At 56.3% G+C, this 15,482-nt stretch overlaps 1 long non-coding RNA gene across 3 annotated transcripts; it reads right to left on the reverse strand.

Moving 5' to 3' along the window:
• Window positions 1-8,402: 8,402 nt before the first annotated feature.
• Window positions 8,403-10,722, reverse strand: LOC149123319 (uncharacterized). Of its 3 annotated transcripts, none has more exons than XR_016217087.1 (4): window positions 9,827-10,722; window positions 8,960-9,227; window positions 8,662-8,785; window positions 8,403-8,576 (listed from the first exon to the last, which is right to left on the reverse strand). It is a non-coding gene; the product is annotated as an uncharacterized LOC149123319 (long non-coding RNA). The 3 variants fall into 3 exon arrangements; XR_016217086.1 differs by having other exon boundaries at window positions 8,662-8,790; XR_016217088.1 differs by lacking the exon at window positions 8,662-8,785 and having other exon boundaries at window positions 9,827-10,720.
• Window positions 10,723-15,482: the final 4,760 nt, after the last annotated feature.

The following is a 15,482-nucleotide window of genomic DNA, read 5'->3' on the forward strand; positions in this document are numbered from 1 at the left end:
AATGCTCCAGTCACTGAGGGTTCCAGGCTTTTTAAAGAACAGGACCACGGCTCCTGCTGACTGGACTGACAGTGCCAGCAAATCAGACTTGATCTGTTGCTCATCTGGAAGACCCAGGCGGGCTCTGGGTTGAAATGCCTGGATTCGGCCTTGAACAGTCCCTCAGGCTGGACGACAGAGCCAGAAGGGACAGACATGCCAGTGGCAGCAAAGGTGGCTGTCACATGACCCTGCACAGAGAGGAAGACGACAGACTGTGGTGACCTCCAGACCTGGGGCGGGGGCTGTTGAGCCCCAGGACTGACCCCTGCCCTGTGCAATGGAAGATCCCTCCAAGCTTCCAAACACCCTTCAGGGGTCAGAAGGTGGGAGTTACATCAATCCCATGCCAGGAACATTAGTAGTGGTTAAGAGAGATAAGGACAATCACAGTATACTGACACGAAAAGGTGTCCAAGGCCCATTTAAAAGTAAAAAGTTATTGGCCCACATTCAAAGGGTCTTTAAGTTTTTGTAAAACATCTCTTTTTTTAGATTTGAGAGGCAGAGAGAGAGAGAGAGAGAGAGAGGTCTTCCATCTGCTGGTTCACTCCCCAAATAGCTGCACTGGCTGGAGCTGGGCCAATCCAAAGCCAGGAACCTCTTCCAGGACTCCCACGTGGGTACTGCTTTCCCAGGCCATAGCCGAGAGCTGGGTCAGAAGTGGGGCAGCCAGGACTTGAATCAGGTGCTACACCATAGTGCCGGCCCCAAAAATGTGTCTAAGAAAAAATTATGCATGGGTTTCAGGAACCTTTTGTATTAAGATAAACTTGAAATTTCCTTATCCATGAGCTTTGTGAAGTACCCTCATGCATAGTATGAGCCCACTTTCAGTTTTGAAAATATATACAGGGGCCAGTGCTGTGGCGTAGCGGGTAAAGCCACCACCTGCAGTGCCGGCATCCCATATGGGCACCAGTTCAAGTCCTGGCTGCTCCATTTCTGATCCAGCTCTCTGCTACGGCCTGGGAAAGCAGTCAAAGATGGCCCAGGCACTTTGGCTCCTGGATCCCCATGGGAGACCAAGAAGCTCCTGGCTTTGGATCAGCCCAGCGCTAGCATTGCATTCAACTGGGGAGTGAACCAGCAGATGGAAGACCTCTGTCTTTGCTTCTCTGTGTAACTCTGACTTTCAAATAAAAAAAAATCTAAAAAAAAAAGGAAAAATATGTGTAAGAACTCCGTATGACAACATAAATAAACCTTCAGACCCAATGTCGAGTGAAGAATCTGATTTCTAGCTCAAAGTCCTTCCTATGAGTTAAAAGCGCATTCGCACCAGAGTCGGGCTGCACACTCACACATCCAAGAACATGAGCCGCAGCCGGCACACTCGGTGATGGGCGTGGCGGTGAGCAAAGGCCATGGGAGAACCAGGAGCGAAGTAGCAGCAGGAATGCAAACAAGAACAAAGGGCTTTGGCTGGCGTGTGACGGCGGCCCGTGTGGGGCTGGCTGGGTTTGGGAGTGGCCCAGACGCCGCACCACGGCAGAACCTCTCCCCTGAGTGGGCGGCGGGCCCTGGGACTCCATTCCAGCCCACAGGACAGGTCAGAGGCAGGGCCGGCACCTCCACGAGCGTGTCTCCTCACACGATGGCCCATCCCTGATCGCCATGGGTTACAGAAGACTCCAGCATGGCAGACGCCAGTGAGACCCTGCTGGCTTGGAAGATGGAGTGGTGCATCAGGACATCCCCGACCCATGTCACAAAACAGCCACGTGGCAGGGACCTGCAGGGGCCTCCAGGAACCGCGGTGAGCCCTGCTGTCAAGAGCGTGGGCCCACAGCTCTGCACCTGCAAGGAGCCAGCTCCCCCCAGCAGCCACCTGCCCCGGGAAGAACACCCCAACCTCCGACAGCATGCGGCCCTATTGCCACCTGGGACACAGGCCTGGGAGATGCTGAGCCAGGTTCCTGCTGCACCAAACCACGAGCCAAGGAAGTTGGCGCTGATGAAAGCCGCTGAGCTGTGACAATCTGTCACACAGAGATACGTGACTGACACAGCAGCCACGCAGGGGGCCACGTGACCACCTCAACTGCCCGGCCCTGAGGCTAAAGGCAAAGAAAAGCCAACAGGGTCCCACGCGCGTTCGGAGCAGGGCCACCCCGACTTCGTCAGCCCCTGCCTCCCCCACAGGATCCCTTTTCCACCTTGCAGCCCCCTCCAGGGGCTCTGGGTGGGTTTTGGGGGGACAGGGACACCAAGGCCCGCCCGAAGCATCCCAGGACTTCCCACGCTGTCCAGTGCGGTCTTTACAGCAGTTCTTCCGCAGGCAGCACGGCCTCCCTGGGGGACACCGCTGATGGCCACCAGTCCCGTCAGCCCGACGGACACTTCCTCGTGTCGCCTCTAGATCATCTCTCTATGGGTCTTATTGCAGCTTATTTCCAAGGGCCTAGGATGTCATTTCAACTAAGTGACACCGACTGGGTACCCACCGTGTGCTGGGAACCCTGTTAACTGGATGCCGACAGCAACAGCTCTGCAGAGAGCAATTTTATCTTTGTTCTCCAGACGTGAAACAGGCTTGGGGAGCTGTGACATGTCTGTGTCACTTGGGAGTGACCGGGCCAGGGCTTGAAGCCACCACATCCCTCCTACTCCACGTGGAAACCCATTTTGCTCATAGAACACGAGGAGCTCATCTCCTGGCCTTACAACGCCAATCTCCTGGGCTGTCAGTGGCTCTTCGGATGCTGCATCTGCCTGGGGACATCAACACCACATCGTCTGCATCGGCCACGTGCTCAGCACGCACGTTCTCACGTCCCTGCCCTGGCTGTCAGCAAGGACACGAAGGGGAACCCTCAGGAGTGCTGGAGAGCCGATTACAGCTTGATTAAGATTCTCAAAGCCCTCGCTCACGCGCCTATCAATCACCAGGCGAGATGCGTTGGCCGCTTGCTGTGCCTGTGCGAGGAGGTGCGAGGAGTGGCCAGGGGCTGCACGAATCACAGTCTAATTGCACAGTGCAGCCCAGGTGGCTCCACGCCTGCCCACAGCGTCAACAGAAGTGACAAAGAGAATGCCTGCTGTCACACTGCTGTCATTAACCCTCCGAGTGTCGAGTCACCAGCTCTGGCACGTCTCCTGATGGAGCTGTGACACAGCACGATGACACTTTTGTGGGTATTTGAAGCATGGGGGGGGGGGGACTGCCGAGTAACAGTAACCTATTAAGTCCCAAGTTTCCAATTCTGTGATGTTGATTTCAAAGTTATCATAAGTGATATATTTAGTTCCTAATTTAAGTCTTTATAGGCATAGGATAATGAAACAAAATAGATTAAGGCTAAATTATCATCTATAGAGCCACTCTAAGATTGTGTAAAGGTCAAAGGTAAAAATTCTACAGCAAAAAATGTTACAGAGCATAAAACTAAGCTATGAGAAGTAAATCAACACAGGAAACCCAATGTGATACAGAGTTGCACGGCAGGTGACACTCCCCGAGATGCTCAGGGGGCTGCACCGAGTTACTGGATCAATTCGATCAAATGTGCACCAAAAACAGCCCCTGCCGTGGGTCCATGTCCCAGAGCAAGTGGAAGCCTCCTTCCGTGCTCCGAGACCTTCCCTGGCCTCCGAGGTCAGCATCAGCTGTCCGGTGGGCCGTGCTTCGACACAGCCCCTGCCTTCGTGTGTGGTGACGGCCACATCCCAATCAGAACGGCCACCACGCTCCGGAGATTGCGATTCCCCCACCTCTTACCCCTCGTCCCCCCTCGTCCCGGGCCGTGCTCCCCGAAGCACTTCCTGCCAGCTGTCACGCCACCATCTGTCCCGTCAGGTGCCCTCTGCCGCGAGGCTCACGGGTATTTCAGGCGTTAGGAAATGTGCAAACAATGTTGCCAGCTCTCAACCCTCCACATCCTCCCAGAAGGACTTGCCATCCTCCCCAGTCTTTGCTAGCGCTGAGGGGCTGGGGCAGCAGGGCCCTGTGCAGTTACTACCAGAAGCAACAGTCGCATCTCCCTTGTTCAGGCCTTTGAGGTGGGCCCTGCTTTACAAGGAAGTAAGTTCCAATGCTCACCCTCACGGTGCACGTTAGCCCACACCGCCGTCAAACAAATGCCCAGGCTCTATGCCCAGGCCCCTCTGCGTCTGCAGTGACAGTGTTTAGTCAGGCAAGCGTAGCGGCGACGGAAATCCAACTCCACAGGCGGCGCACCTAACTCAGCAAGAGCCACAACCAGGGAACGGCGTGCTGAGGTCTGCACGTGCGTGGACTAGGACGACAGCATCTTTTCTCGTGCCACGCCTCCCCCCAGCCCAGGAGCAAGCACAGGCTGGCTCAGCACGGGCTGAAAGCGCATCCCAGTTTTAGAGCTATGAGGATGGAGGAGGAGGGCTGCAGGGCCGGATTTCGGAATTCAGGTTTCTCACTTGTTTTCCTTCTCTGCTCCAACTCGAATGGGAGCTTCTGGAGGCCAGGTTTAAAAAATATATTTTATTTAAAAGGCAGAATTAGAGAGTTAGAAGGGGGTGAGGAGGGAATGGGGTGGGGAGAGACAGACAGGTCTTCCACCCGCTGGTTCACTTCCTATATAGTTGCAATGGCTGGAGCTGCGCCAGACTGAAGCCAGGAGCCTCTTCAGGGTCTCCCATGTGGGTGCAGGGGCCCAAGCACTCGAACCATTTTCTCCTGCTTTCTCAGGTGCATTAGCAGGGAGCTGAATTGGAAGGGGAGCAGCCCATACAAGATACTGGCATCACAGGTGGTGGCTGTACCTGCCACACCACAGCTCTGGCTCCAGGCCAGGGGTTTTAAATCTCTCCCTGGTTCTCTGCTTTATTTTCAAGATTTGGAACACCACCAGGGATAGGCAGATTAACATCTGCTGAGTGTGCGGCTCCACTCTGCCCTGGCCTGGGTCCAGCACCCGAACTGTGCCTCTACAGATCGACTTCTCAATCCAAGTTTTGCCTGCGATTGTCCTGGTATTGTCATGGCGATTCACACACACAAGCAGCCCATCATTCAGATGTCCTGTGTCACACTAGGCCAACATACGGACTCACATCCATAGATAACACGGAGCTCAGAAGGACCGCATCTGGACCTCAAAGACAAGCATCCATTACCGCTTGTGGATGGCACAGGAGCACGCCAGGCTCTCAGGTACACAGAGGCACAGGCAGGTGAGCCAGGGCTGGCTGTCCCCGCTATCCTCCTCACCCTCGGTCCTCAGGAGGGGGCCCTGCCCTGTGGCAGTCACAGGGGGAGGAAGCGGGAGGTGATGTCCAGCACCAGGCAGACCTGGCCTGAACTTCTAGAACCACCCCCCCCCTTTTTTTTTTTAACAGGCAGAGTGGACAGTGAGAGAGAGAGAGAGACAGAAAGGTCTTCCTTTTGCCGTTGGTTCACCCTCCAATGGCCCCTGAGGCCAGTGCACTGCAGCCGGCGCACCACGCCTATCCGAAGGCAGGAGCCAGGTGCTTCTCCTGGTCTCCCATGGGGTGCAGGGCTCAAGCACTTGGGCCATCCTCCACTGCACTCCCGGGCCACAGCAGAGAGCTGGCCTGGAAGAGAGGCAAGCGGGACAGAATCCGGTGCCCCGACCGGGACGAGAACCCCGGGTGCCAGCACCGCAAGGCGGAGGATTAGCCTAGTGAGCCACAGCGCCGGCCAAACCACCCCTCCTTCTAAAGCTCCCTCGTCTACTGGGAACAGAGTCATGGCCCCCTCCTTTCCCTCCCCCACATTTTCCCTAACCCAATTTGCATTTTATAATTACTAAGTGATGCATGTTTGGGAGCCTGTAATCATTTCAAAATTAGAAGCTAGGAAGTGGTACGTGCTCACTGAATTAAAACGTTAAGATGAAACCAGTTGGCAAATTTGAAGTTCCCCACCCATCTCTCCAAGGCAAACCCTGTTTAGTTCATTGTCCTTCCCTGCAGGATTTTTTTTTCCTACAGAACACTCAGTTTGTATGTATATAAATTTCCCTTTTGTAAAAATGGAATCATTCTACGCACACTATTCTGGCACAAGCTTTCTGTGTGTTGAGGGTACCACACCCATATCTGAATCTGTTCTTGTAGATGCCCATAGCTACAGCCAGAGCTTCAGCTGCCTCCGTTTTTTATGACTTATTTGAGGGGCCGGCACTATGGCGTAGCAGGTAAAGCTACTGCTCGCAGTGCCTGCATCCCATATGGCTCCTTCACTTCAAATCCAGCTCTCTGCTGTGGCCTGGGAAGGCAGTGGAGGATGGCCCAAGTCCTTGGGCCTCTGCACCTGCGTGGGAGACCCTGCGTGGAGACCCAGAAAAAGCTCCTGGTTTCGGATCAGCCCGGCTCTGGCCATTGCGGCCAATTGGGGAGTGAACCAGCGGATGGAAGACCTCTCTCTCTGCCTCCCCTTTTCTCTCTGTGTAACTGACTTTAAAAAAAAATTTTATTTGAAAGACTTATTTGAAAGCCAGAGTTGGAGAGAGGGGTCTTCCAGCTGCTGGTTCACTCCCCAGATGGCCACAATGGTTGGAGCCAGGAGCTTCCTTCAGGTCTGCCACATGGGTGCAGGGGCTCCAACACTTGGGCCATCTTCCGTTGCTTTCCCAGCAGGGAGCTGGATCAGAAGTGGAGCAGCTGTGGCTTTACCTGCCACACCACAACTCCAGCCCCTAAAGCCTTGTGAGTGTTTTATTGCATGACCATACCCCAAGTTTATTGAAACATTTCTCATGTCAGTTCCTCATGAGGCAATACACACATGTGCATGCAGGTGTACACACACACACGTGTGTGTGCACACACCTGTGGTGAGCATTTCTGGAGGACAAAGTTTTGGAGCAGAAGTGAATGGTGACTGGTCTAAGTTCTCAGTTGATGGCACAGATGCATCGCCCTCCAGGAAAACCACAGCACCCTCTTCCCACCCCTTCAGTCACCCGATAGTTAACTGAGCACCTGCTATGGGCCAGGCACCAGGGATACAGCCACGAGTGAAACAGAGTGCCTGTGTCATGGAGCCGTGGTCTGGAGAAGGTGCTAGATGGGGGGCGATACCGAGGCCACGCCGCGTCCTGGGACGAGAGCTACAGGACAAAAGTGGGCGGTGGGGGATACAGAGGACATGCCACGTGCCTGCACAAGAGCTACAGGACAAAGGTGGGGCAGGCGACGCAGGCCCGCGCCCTGAGAGCGGGGATCATTTTGGGTGAAGTGGATAGATGAGGAAGGGAGAGGGAATCTATGCAGGGGGGGGGGGGGGCAGAATGTTCCAGACAGCCAGGACAGCACTCCCACCAGAAGCAGCCAGGCTCTCCACTGCTCCACCCACCACCCCACCCTCATAAATCAATTGCATCTAAAGGACAGCCTCGGCGGCCATTTCCAATTCTCTCCTAGTTGTTGAGCGACTTTTGCCCACTTCCCTTACAGAATTATACGGTGTTTTCTATTTTAAGGGTACTAAGACTCTATCAGGGTGCAAATATTTCTCAGATTTGCAATTTTTCTAACTTGATCCTCCTGTCTATCCATAGACACAGAAAACTTGTGTAGAAAATTTTGAAGTTGGATTTTTGTGGCTTTTCCTAGAGTTACAAGAATATTTTCCAAAGTTTTGTGTTTTAATATGTTTCCAGTGGATTTTAAGATTTTTGGCAGAGCATGTATGGCAGGAGGAGGGACACCTCACTTTTTCTCAAGTATCAAGAGTGCCCGATATTATTCCAAACGTCCCGGCACCATTTGTCAAAGGGCAACTTACAGTTCAAAGAGCGGAGCTGGGACCTCAGAGATGTCACCTCACCTCTGCGTCCCACGACTGTCACCTGTCACCGGAGGGTGGACTCTGGTGTGGCTGCCTGGGGACCTGCCACCAGGGGGAGCTCAGCGAGGCCAAGTCCAGGGTCGGGGCACAGGCTGTCCGTCAAGGTCAAGACCAGCCTCACTTACCGTCAGTCCAAGAAACACAAGCAAAAGCCCAGGAGCGCGAACCTGCCTTTTCTTACCAAGAGCGACGAGCCCCACGTTAAACATTTATGCGGAAAACTGGGGCGACCCCTCTGAGGCCCCCCGACGAGAGAAGGCAGGGAGGTAGGGTGGGGGGAGGTGTGTGCGAATCCAGAGATGAAGCAGACACTCCTTCACGTCCCCACTCCCCTGGAGAGAGCGAGACGCGCGTCCACCTACACGCCGCAGGGATGGGCCGTGCGACTTCAGCGGTCCCACGCCCAAGTTAGCCACTCTCGTGTTCATGTTCTAAACGGGCACCGCCCCGTGGACAGACGAACAGGAAAACCCAGGCTCACTTAAAATGCTTCCTCTTCCTTTACTTTAGGATGGCATCAGATAGCAGGGACAAAAGTGGAGAGGGAGACCACGGGTGGGGGTGGGGGTGGGGGTGGGGAATCAACTACTTTCATCTCGGCGCCGACGCTGCTTTCCTGCCCTTCCAGGTAGCGCCTCCTCACTTTCCTCTCGCCACAGACGCTGCAGATGCCAGCCAGCCCTGCGCTGCACACGGCAGGTGCTCCCGGGAGGAATGAACCCGTGGCGGCTCCTGCAGCACAGCCCTGATGACGCTCGGGTTAGGAGTAACACAGGCAGGTCGAACCCGTGCCCCCCAGCCATGTCCCCGAGAGCTGCCCCGCGGCTCACCCGGCTCTGCCCCTCCTGGCTCTGTGTAAAGCCACGTGGGACAGGAACTTATGCAATGAGAGCTTCCTCCATCCACTGGGCAAATCCCCACGGGCCAACAGCAGCTGCTCAGCCAGCTTGGGGCCTGGACTGAAAGAACACGTCCTCTCCAGAACACGTCCTCTCCGCTCCCCCACCCCGCCCCCGCCATGGGCCCTGCCCCACACACCCGTCGGAGCTCATGGCGGCCTCGCGGTTCCCCACCACGTGCCTGCGCCCCCGACCCAGGGACTGTCCTGTGCATTCTCAAAAGCAGCACCTGGAAGCCGCGCGCTGGCGTGCGCCCGAGTCGCCGAGGGGCTGGGACAACCGTGCGTGGCGTTCTGCATCTTCAATGACATCCTGCGGCCGGGAGCGCTCCAAGCCGCTCTGTCTGGCTTGTCCTGGCTGCAGATGCCGGAGTAAAGCAAGCCGCCCAGCCCCAGCCCCTCAGGGGGTCTTCCTCCTTCCGGGGACACTGAGGAGGACGTGTGCTTCTGCTCCTGCTGTTCTCCGAGCCAGCGCCGCTGCGTGGTGCTCTCCCTGGGCTTTGCAAGTCGGGGCGGCGGCCGTTCCAACCTCCCCCTCGCCGAGCGGCACTACTTCCCCAGGTGCCTTCTCTAATCACCGAGGCGATTCACCCACAGTGGCACCCAGTTTGCCCTTGAACTCAGCTGAAAGCTCTGGGGACAGCTCGTGGGGCATCTCACCGTCCTGCTACTCATCTGTCACACGGTAACCGCGACCACACACGGGCACACAGCTGGTGCCGACTGCACACCTAGCACTCAGTTTCTTAGAGCAACCCCCAGGGGAGGAGCCCACAGCACCAAAGGCACAGAGGAACGCGGAGCGGAGGAAGGAGGTGCTCCTGGGCCCCGCGCTGTGCCGGGCCAGGACCAAACCCAGAACGAGCATGGGCCCTGGCCAGGCACGCGGCAGCCTCCGAGTGCGTCTCTGCCCGCCCCTCCCTGCCGTCATCCTGTGCTCCCAGCTCTGCCTCCTGTCCTCTTCTGCTCCCGGTGACTCTGAGCAGACACACACTTCCAAACTCCTCTTCCTCGAGGTGGGCTCCTCACCTTCCGCGGAACCATGTTCCCCTCCCCCACCTCTACGGCTCCCAGTGGCAGGGAGGCCAGGAGTTTACCTTCTGAGGCAGCCCCGTGACTCTCCCGGCGGGTCCCGTGCCACCTGGAGTCGAGTGTGCGCAGGACTCGCCTGGGGACCCGGCCAAGACGAGGTGTAGATGCTGAGGTCTGGGCCAGGCCTGAGGCGCTCCTCCTAACCGGCTCCGGTGCGGCGGAGAAGCCGGCCCCCGGGCCACACTGACCGCAGAGGGTTTTATCAGGAATCTCAAACATGAGAACCACCTGCGGCAGCTTTCCTTGAAGCGCTGCCCGAGCCCCGTCCCCAGCAATCATGCAGTCGTCTTAGACTCACACCAGTGCCCCTCGGCTGGCGCCGACCCGTGCCGGCTTGCAGAGGCTCCCGGCACGTTTTCAGGAACTTCGGGAACCAGTTGATAAGCTGAGCCATCAAGCCGTCAAATCACCTAAACTTCAGTAACTTACGCTAAAAGCAAGGTGCACACTCACAACCCTTCCGTGTTGGTCCTTTCACACCACCTACCCCTGTGGCCCTTCCCACTGCACGGCCTGCGGGGTGGGAGCACTGTGTACCGTTTCTTCCCAGCTCTGCCACCAGTGACGACCTCAGCGGGGCGTGGACATTGACACCGGGGCAACCTGCACTTGCTGCAAACCAGAGCCACCGCCAGCATTTGCCACTGCACCTGCAGCCATCAGTGTGGCCCCGCTGGGAGTATTTGGTAAAATACAGACAGCTGGAGCCTGCCAAGGGGGCCCTGGCTCCAAGTCTGTGTGAGACTGGGGGATCTGGGGCTGTTGCTGAATAAGTGGCCCAGCTGACTTTTCTGTCTGTGGTAAAATTGCTTTAGAATATCAACGAGAGGCCAGCTCTGTGGAGCAGTGGGTTAATGCCCTGGCCTGCTGAGCCAGCATATCCCATATGGGCGCCAGTTCGAGTCCCGGCTGCTCCACTTCTGATCCAGCTCTCTGCTCTGGCCTGGGAAAGCAGTAGAGGATGGCCCAAGTCCTTGGGCCCCTGCACCCGTGTGGGGGACCAGGAAGAAGCTCCTGGCTGCTGGCTTCGGATTGGCTCAGCTCCAGCCATTGCAGCCAATTGGGGAGTGAACCATCAGATGGAAGACCTCTCTCTCTCTCTCTCTGACTTTCAAATAAATAAATAAATCTTTATTTAAAAAAGAAAAGAATATCAACGAAATCTTCCCAACCCAAACTGGACTGAGACCTCCGGGCACCCATTCTGCCTGCTCCAAGAAGCCATTTTGGAAAGCCTGCCCTGGGTGCCCGTGAGTTCCTGTCACGTGCCAGTGCTGACACAGCCCTCCTCCTGCCCCAGTCACCAGCAGAAGTCACATCGGGAAGCCAGTGCAGGACACAGCCCTAACTGTCCTTCTTCCCACCCCAGCCCCAGCCCCAGCGTCGGCCTCTGATGTGCCCCTAAAAAGAAAGCGTGTGATCCAGAGTATTCTGTGCTCAAGTGGCTAATCAGGACCGTGTCCAAAATCGGGCCCTTTTCAGGTGTTTGGAACAAAGAGTGGGAGACCAAATGAGCTGATAAAGAAAGCTCAGCCCAAAGGCAGGCTCTGAGTCCGAGAAATGTGTGTGGTTTGCCCATCGTGGGGTCACGGAACCGGGCAGAAGTGGTCCCTGCGGGGAACAATCCCACAGCCCTGGGTGCCAAAGCCCGCATCTCCCTCCTCAATGGAGGAGTCACGTTTGCCTCCTCGCCTGGTCCTCAGCAGTCCGCCGACGACACGGCCCAAGGGCACAGTCAAGTCTCACCCTGCAACAGGTGCAACACTGCTCATCTGCTTCCTGCTGCTACCATGACATTGGCAGCTTAAAGCAGCACACATGAATCGCTTCGCCGAATCCACAGGGCAGGCAGCCAGGGCAGGGTCCCCGGGCCTCTGCTCAGCTCTCACAGGTTGAAATCCAGCTGTCGGCCAGGGCTGTTTCTCCGCTGAGGTTCTGTGAAGGCTGAGGACCACCTGAATCCTGGTGTACTTATTTTTTTTTTTTTACAGGCAGAGTGGACAGTGAGAGACAGAGACAGAGAGAAAGGTCTTCCTTTTTGCCGTTGGTTCACCCTCCAATGGCCACCGCGGCTGGCGCACTGCGGCCGGTGCACCGCACTGATCCGATGGCAGGAGCCAGGTGCTTCTCCTGGTCTCCCATGCGGGTGCAGGGCCCAAGCACTTGGGCCATCCTCCACTGCACTCCCTGGCCACAGCAGAGAGCTGGCCTGGAAGAGGGGCAACCGGGACAGAATCCTGTGCCCCGACCGGGACTCAAACCCGGTGTGCCGGTGCTGCAAGGCAGAGGATTAGCCTAGTGAGCGGCGGCGCCGGCGTTATGGTTTACTTAATTACTTACTTTTTCTTTACCTAAACTTTTAAAAACTCTGTTTTGTCTAAAGCAGTGATATCCATAAAAGTCCTGAGTTTTATGGTCAAGTTGTCCTTTTCTCTTAAGAATATGTTGAGGCACTGTGGTGCAGCTGGTAAAGCCACTGCCTGCAGTGCCGGCATCCCGTATGGGCGCTGGTTTGAGTCCCAGCTGCTCCACTTCTGATCCAGCTCTCTGCTATGGCCTGGGAAAGAAGTAGAAGATGGCCCAAGTCCTTGGGCTCCTGTACCCTCATGGGAGACCCAGAAGAAGCTCTTGGCTTCGGATCCGCACAGCTCTGGTCATTGCGGCCATTTGGGGAGTGAACCATTGGATAGAAGACCTCTCTCTCTCTCTGCCTCTGCCTCTCTGTAACTCTGCCTTTCAAATAAATAAATAAATACATCTTTAAAAATAAAAGAAACAGGATTATGTTGAGGAGCTGGCGTTGTGGCTCGGAAGGTTTAGCTGCCCATGGAGCAGAGTGTCCGCCCAGCCCTTTCCTGCCTGGATGGTGGCTCTGTGTCAGCCGGCAGTGGGCACTCTGCTGTTCCCAGCCCAACCTTTCTGTAACAGACGCAGAGGGAGAGGAAGACGCCGAGCTCAGAGTTCCCATTGCAGAGGACACCTGGGCGGGGCAGGGCTGCGGGAGCCGAGGCGCGGCCTGAGCCCGGCCCACCGGTGGCGCTCTGTAAGCACATCCCACCCAGGTGGGGCTGGGCTGCCTGCCATCTGCACTCAACCCGGCGCGGCACAGCCTTCCCCCAACAGCGCCTCTCAGTGCTGTGTCTTCCACCAGCCAACTCCTCACCAGGGATTAAAGAAAAAAAAAAAACACACACACAAAATCCAAGCAGCCGCTGCCAGCGTGCCAGGCACTGACAAATATTAGATCAAAGGCAGCCAGCTGGCAAAATTCTGACGCCTCCTTCCCTGAGCCTGCCTGGGAATTCGGGAAATAGCAGACAGCAGTCATCGAGGGGAATCAAAATCTCATCAGGAGGTGGAGGGCAATGAGCCCGTGCCCAGGAATGCCCAGCCCGAGACGGCAGGGTATTTCTGGAAGCAGCTCCAGGGGCGACCTGGGGCCCCTGGGTCCAGAGCGCTGGTGCAGCCCCCGGGCTCCTCAGAGACGGCGCCACTCCTGGCATCCACGCGAGGGGTGGGACCTCCCCAGGAGCCGCGACCTCGGCACGACGCCACGGGCAATGCCGCCCGATGCCAGTCGGGATTACGGTCCCCATGCCCTTTGCCACCGGCCTGGCAGAGGGAAAACCAGGCAACTGGACATCCGTGTCCAGAATTGGAAAAACCATGCCAGCCACGACTGCCTTCTTTCTCACACGTCGTGGGAATTTGTATCTGCGGCCCCGTGACCCACACCGACCTGGTGTGTGTATTATCTTATCTAATCTCCTCAAAAGCCCCAGAAACCAGGTACTGTGCTCATCCCCACGGCACCACTAAAGAAACGGAGGCACAGCACTGGGGAGACTTCCCTGAGTCACCACGCTGACAGGTGGCTGCAGGCAGGGCTGACCCAGCACGGACAGCACTTCCGGGGCGCACAAGCCCTCAGCCGGCAGGGGCCTGAGAGATTAAGACACAGACACGGCTGCCTGTGCCATAACTGTGCTCGCTCTTAGCTGTATGTCTCTCCAGGGAGCCTATCACGGTGACGTGAACTGCCCACTACACAATCCTGCCTTCACGTGTCAGCCCTGTGAGGACAAAGGGTGTTTCGGGGTGTGTGTGTGTGTGTGTGTGTGTGTGTTCGTTGCTGTATCCCTGACTCCTGGAACAGTGCTCAGCACACAGTAGCAGCTCAGTTAACGGTGGCGATGGGGAGGGCTGGGGGGAGGGCTGGGGGGAGGGGCACGGGACATCCAGGGGCCTGAAGCAGTGCCGGCAGGAAAAGCAGCTCTGGGGACAGCGTTTCTGGGGAGAGAAGAGCAGGCCCGGAAGTCAGAGCACGAAGCCGGGGGCCCGCGTGTGGACAGGATCTGATCAGAAGCAAAGCCAGGCAGACCACAGTGACAATGGTACAGAAAACGACTGTCGGCCTCAGCCTAGGAGACGACACGGAGTGGCAGGGACACAGCCAACAGCAAAGCCCATGTCCTTCCCGGGCTGGGGGCAGGGGCGTGGCCACACTCAGCGCCCACCAGTGTCTGCCCCGTAGGAGCGCAGCCTCTGGGTCTGTATGAAATACTCCAGGTTTTTATGTTGGAGTTGAAGCTGGATTTTGTTCGGTGCTGTAGGAGTGGGCGTGTGGCTCTGCTGGCTCAGCCTCCGACCTGTGATTATGCAATCTGCAGGGCACAGCTGAAAGCAACACTTGAAGGCCCTGGAGAGCGAGCAGAGGCAGACAGCAGAGGGCTCCCCTTGGAGAAGAAGCGTGCCCTGGGTTGTACCTGTGTGTGCACAGCTTTCTGGCTGAGGGCGCTCACTGGTCCACAAGCAACTCAGTGATAAAAGGCTGCACAACAGGCTCGGTGTGTCCAAGGACAGAGCTCAGGGCTGTAAGAGCAATCAGAAAGTTAGGGGTGGGGCTGGCACTGTGGTGTAGCGGGCTAAGCCTCTGGTGCTGTCACCCCATATGGGCACTGGCTCTAATCCCAGCTGCTCGTCTTCCAATTCAGCTCTCTGCTATGGCCTGGGAAAGCAGTGGAAGACAGCCCAAGTGCTTGGGCCCCTGCACCTGTGTCAGAGACCTGGAAGAAGCACCTGGCTCCTGGCTCTTGGCTTCAGATCGGCCCAGCTCCAGCTGTTGTGGCCATTTGCGGATAGAAGACTTTTCTGTCTGTAACTCTACCTCTCAAATAAATAAATAAAGTCTTAAAAGAAAGAAAGTTACAGGTGAGTTCTAGAAGCCAGGGAGCTACTGCTGGAGTGACCCTCAGTGTCCCCACCAACTACACACCCGAGGCCTTGGCTGACCACAGAACCACAGTGGTCAGGACCCATCAACAGGAGGGAAAGCTACCAGCAGGTAGCCTCAGCTGCTACAGTGATTTCCAGATGAGACATCTAGGGCAGCAGGCGAGTAAATAATGAACAACTGGAGGGTCTCAGGGGAAACCAAGAAACTGAACAAAGAAACCAACCAAATATAGTGTCTAGAGCTGAAAAGTACAATAACCGAGATGAACATCTTACGAGATGGGTGTAGCATCGGCTTAGAGGCAAAGGACTCGCTGAATTTTAGACCAATCAACTGAGAATACTCGAATACAGAGGCCAAAGAACGTTTAAGTGAGTTAGAGACCTGTAATACAGCAGCACGTGACCTAATGTTCACATAACCAG

This window comes from Oryctolagus cuniculus, chromosome 11 (assembly GCF_051225735.1).
Source record: "Oryctolagus cuniculus isolate XC-2025 breed Fujian yellow rabbit chromosome 11, ASM5122573v1, whole genome shotgun sequence".
NCBI classification, from domain to species: domain Eukaryota; kingdom Metazoa; phylum Chordata; class Mammalia; order Lagomorpha; family Leporidae; genus Oryctolagus; species Oryctolagus cuniculus.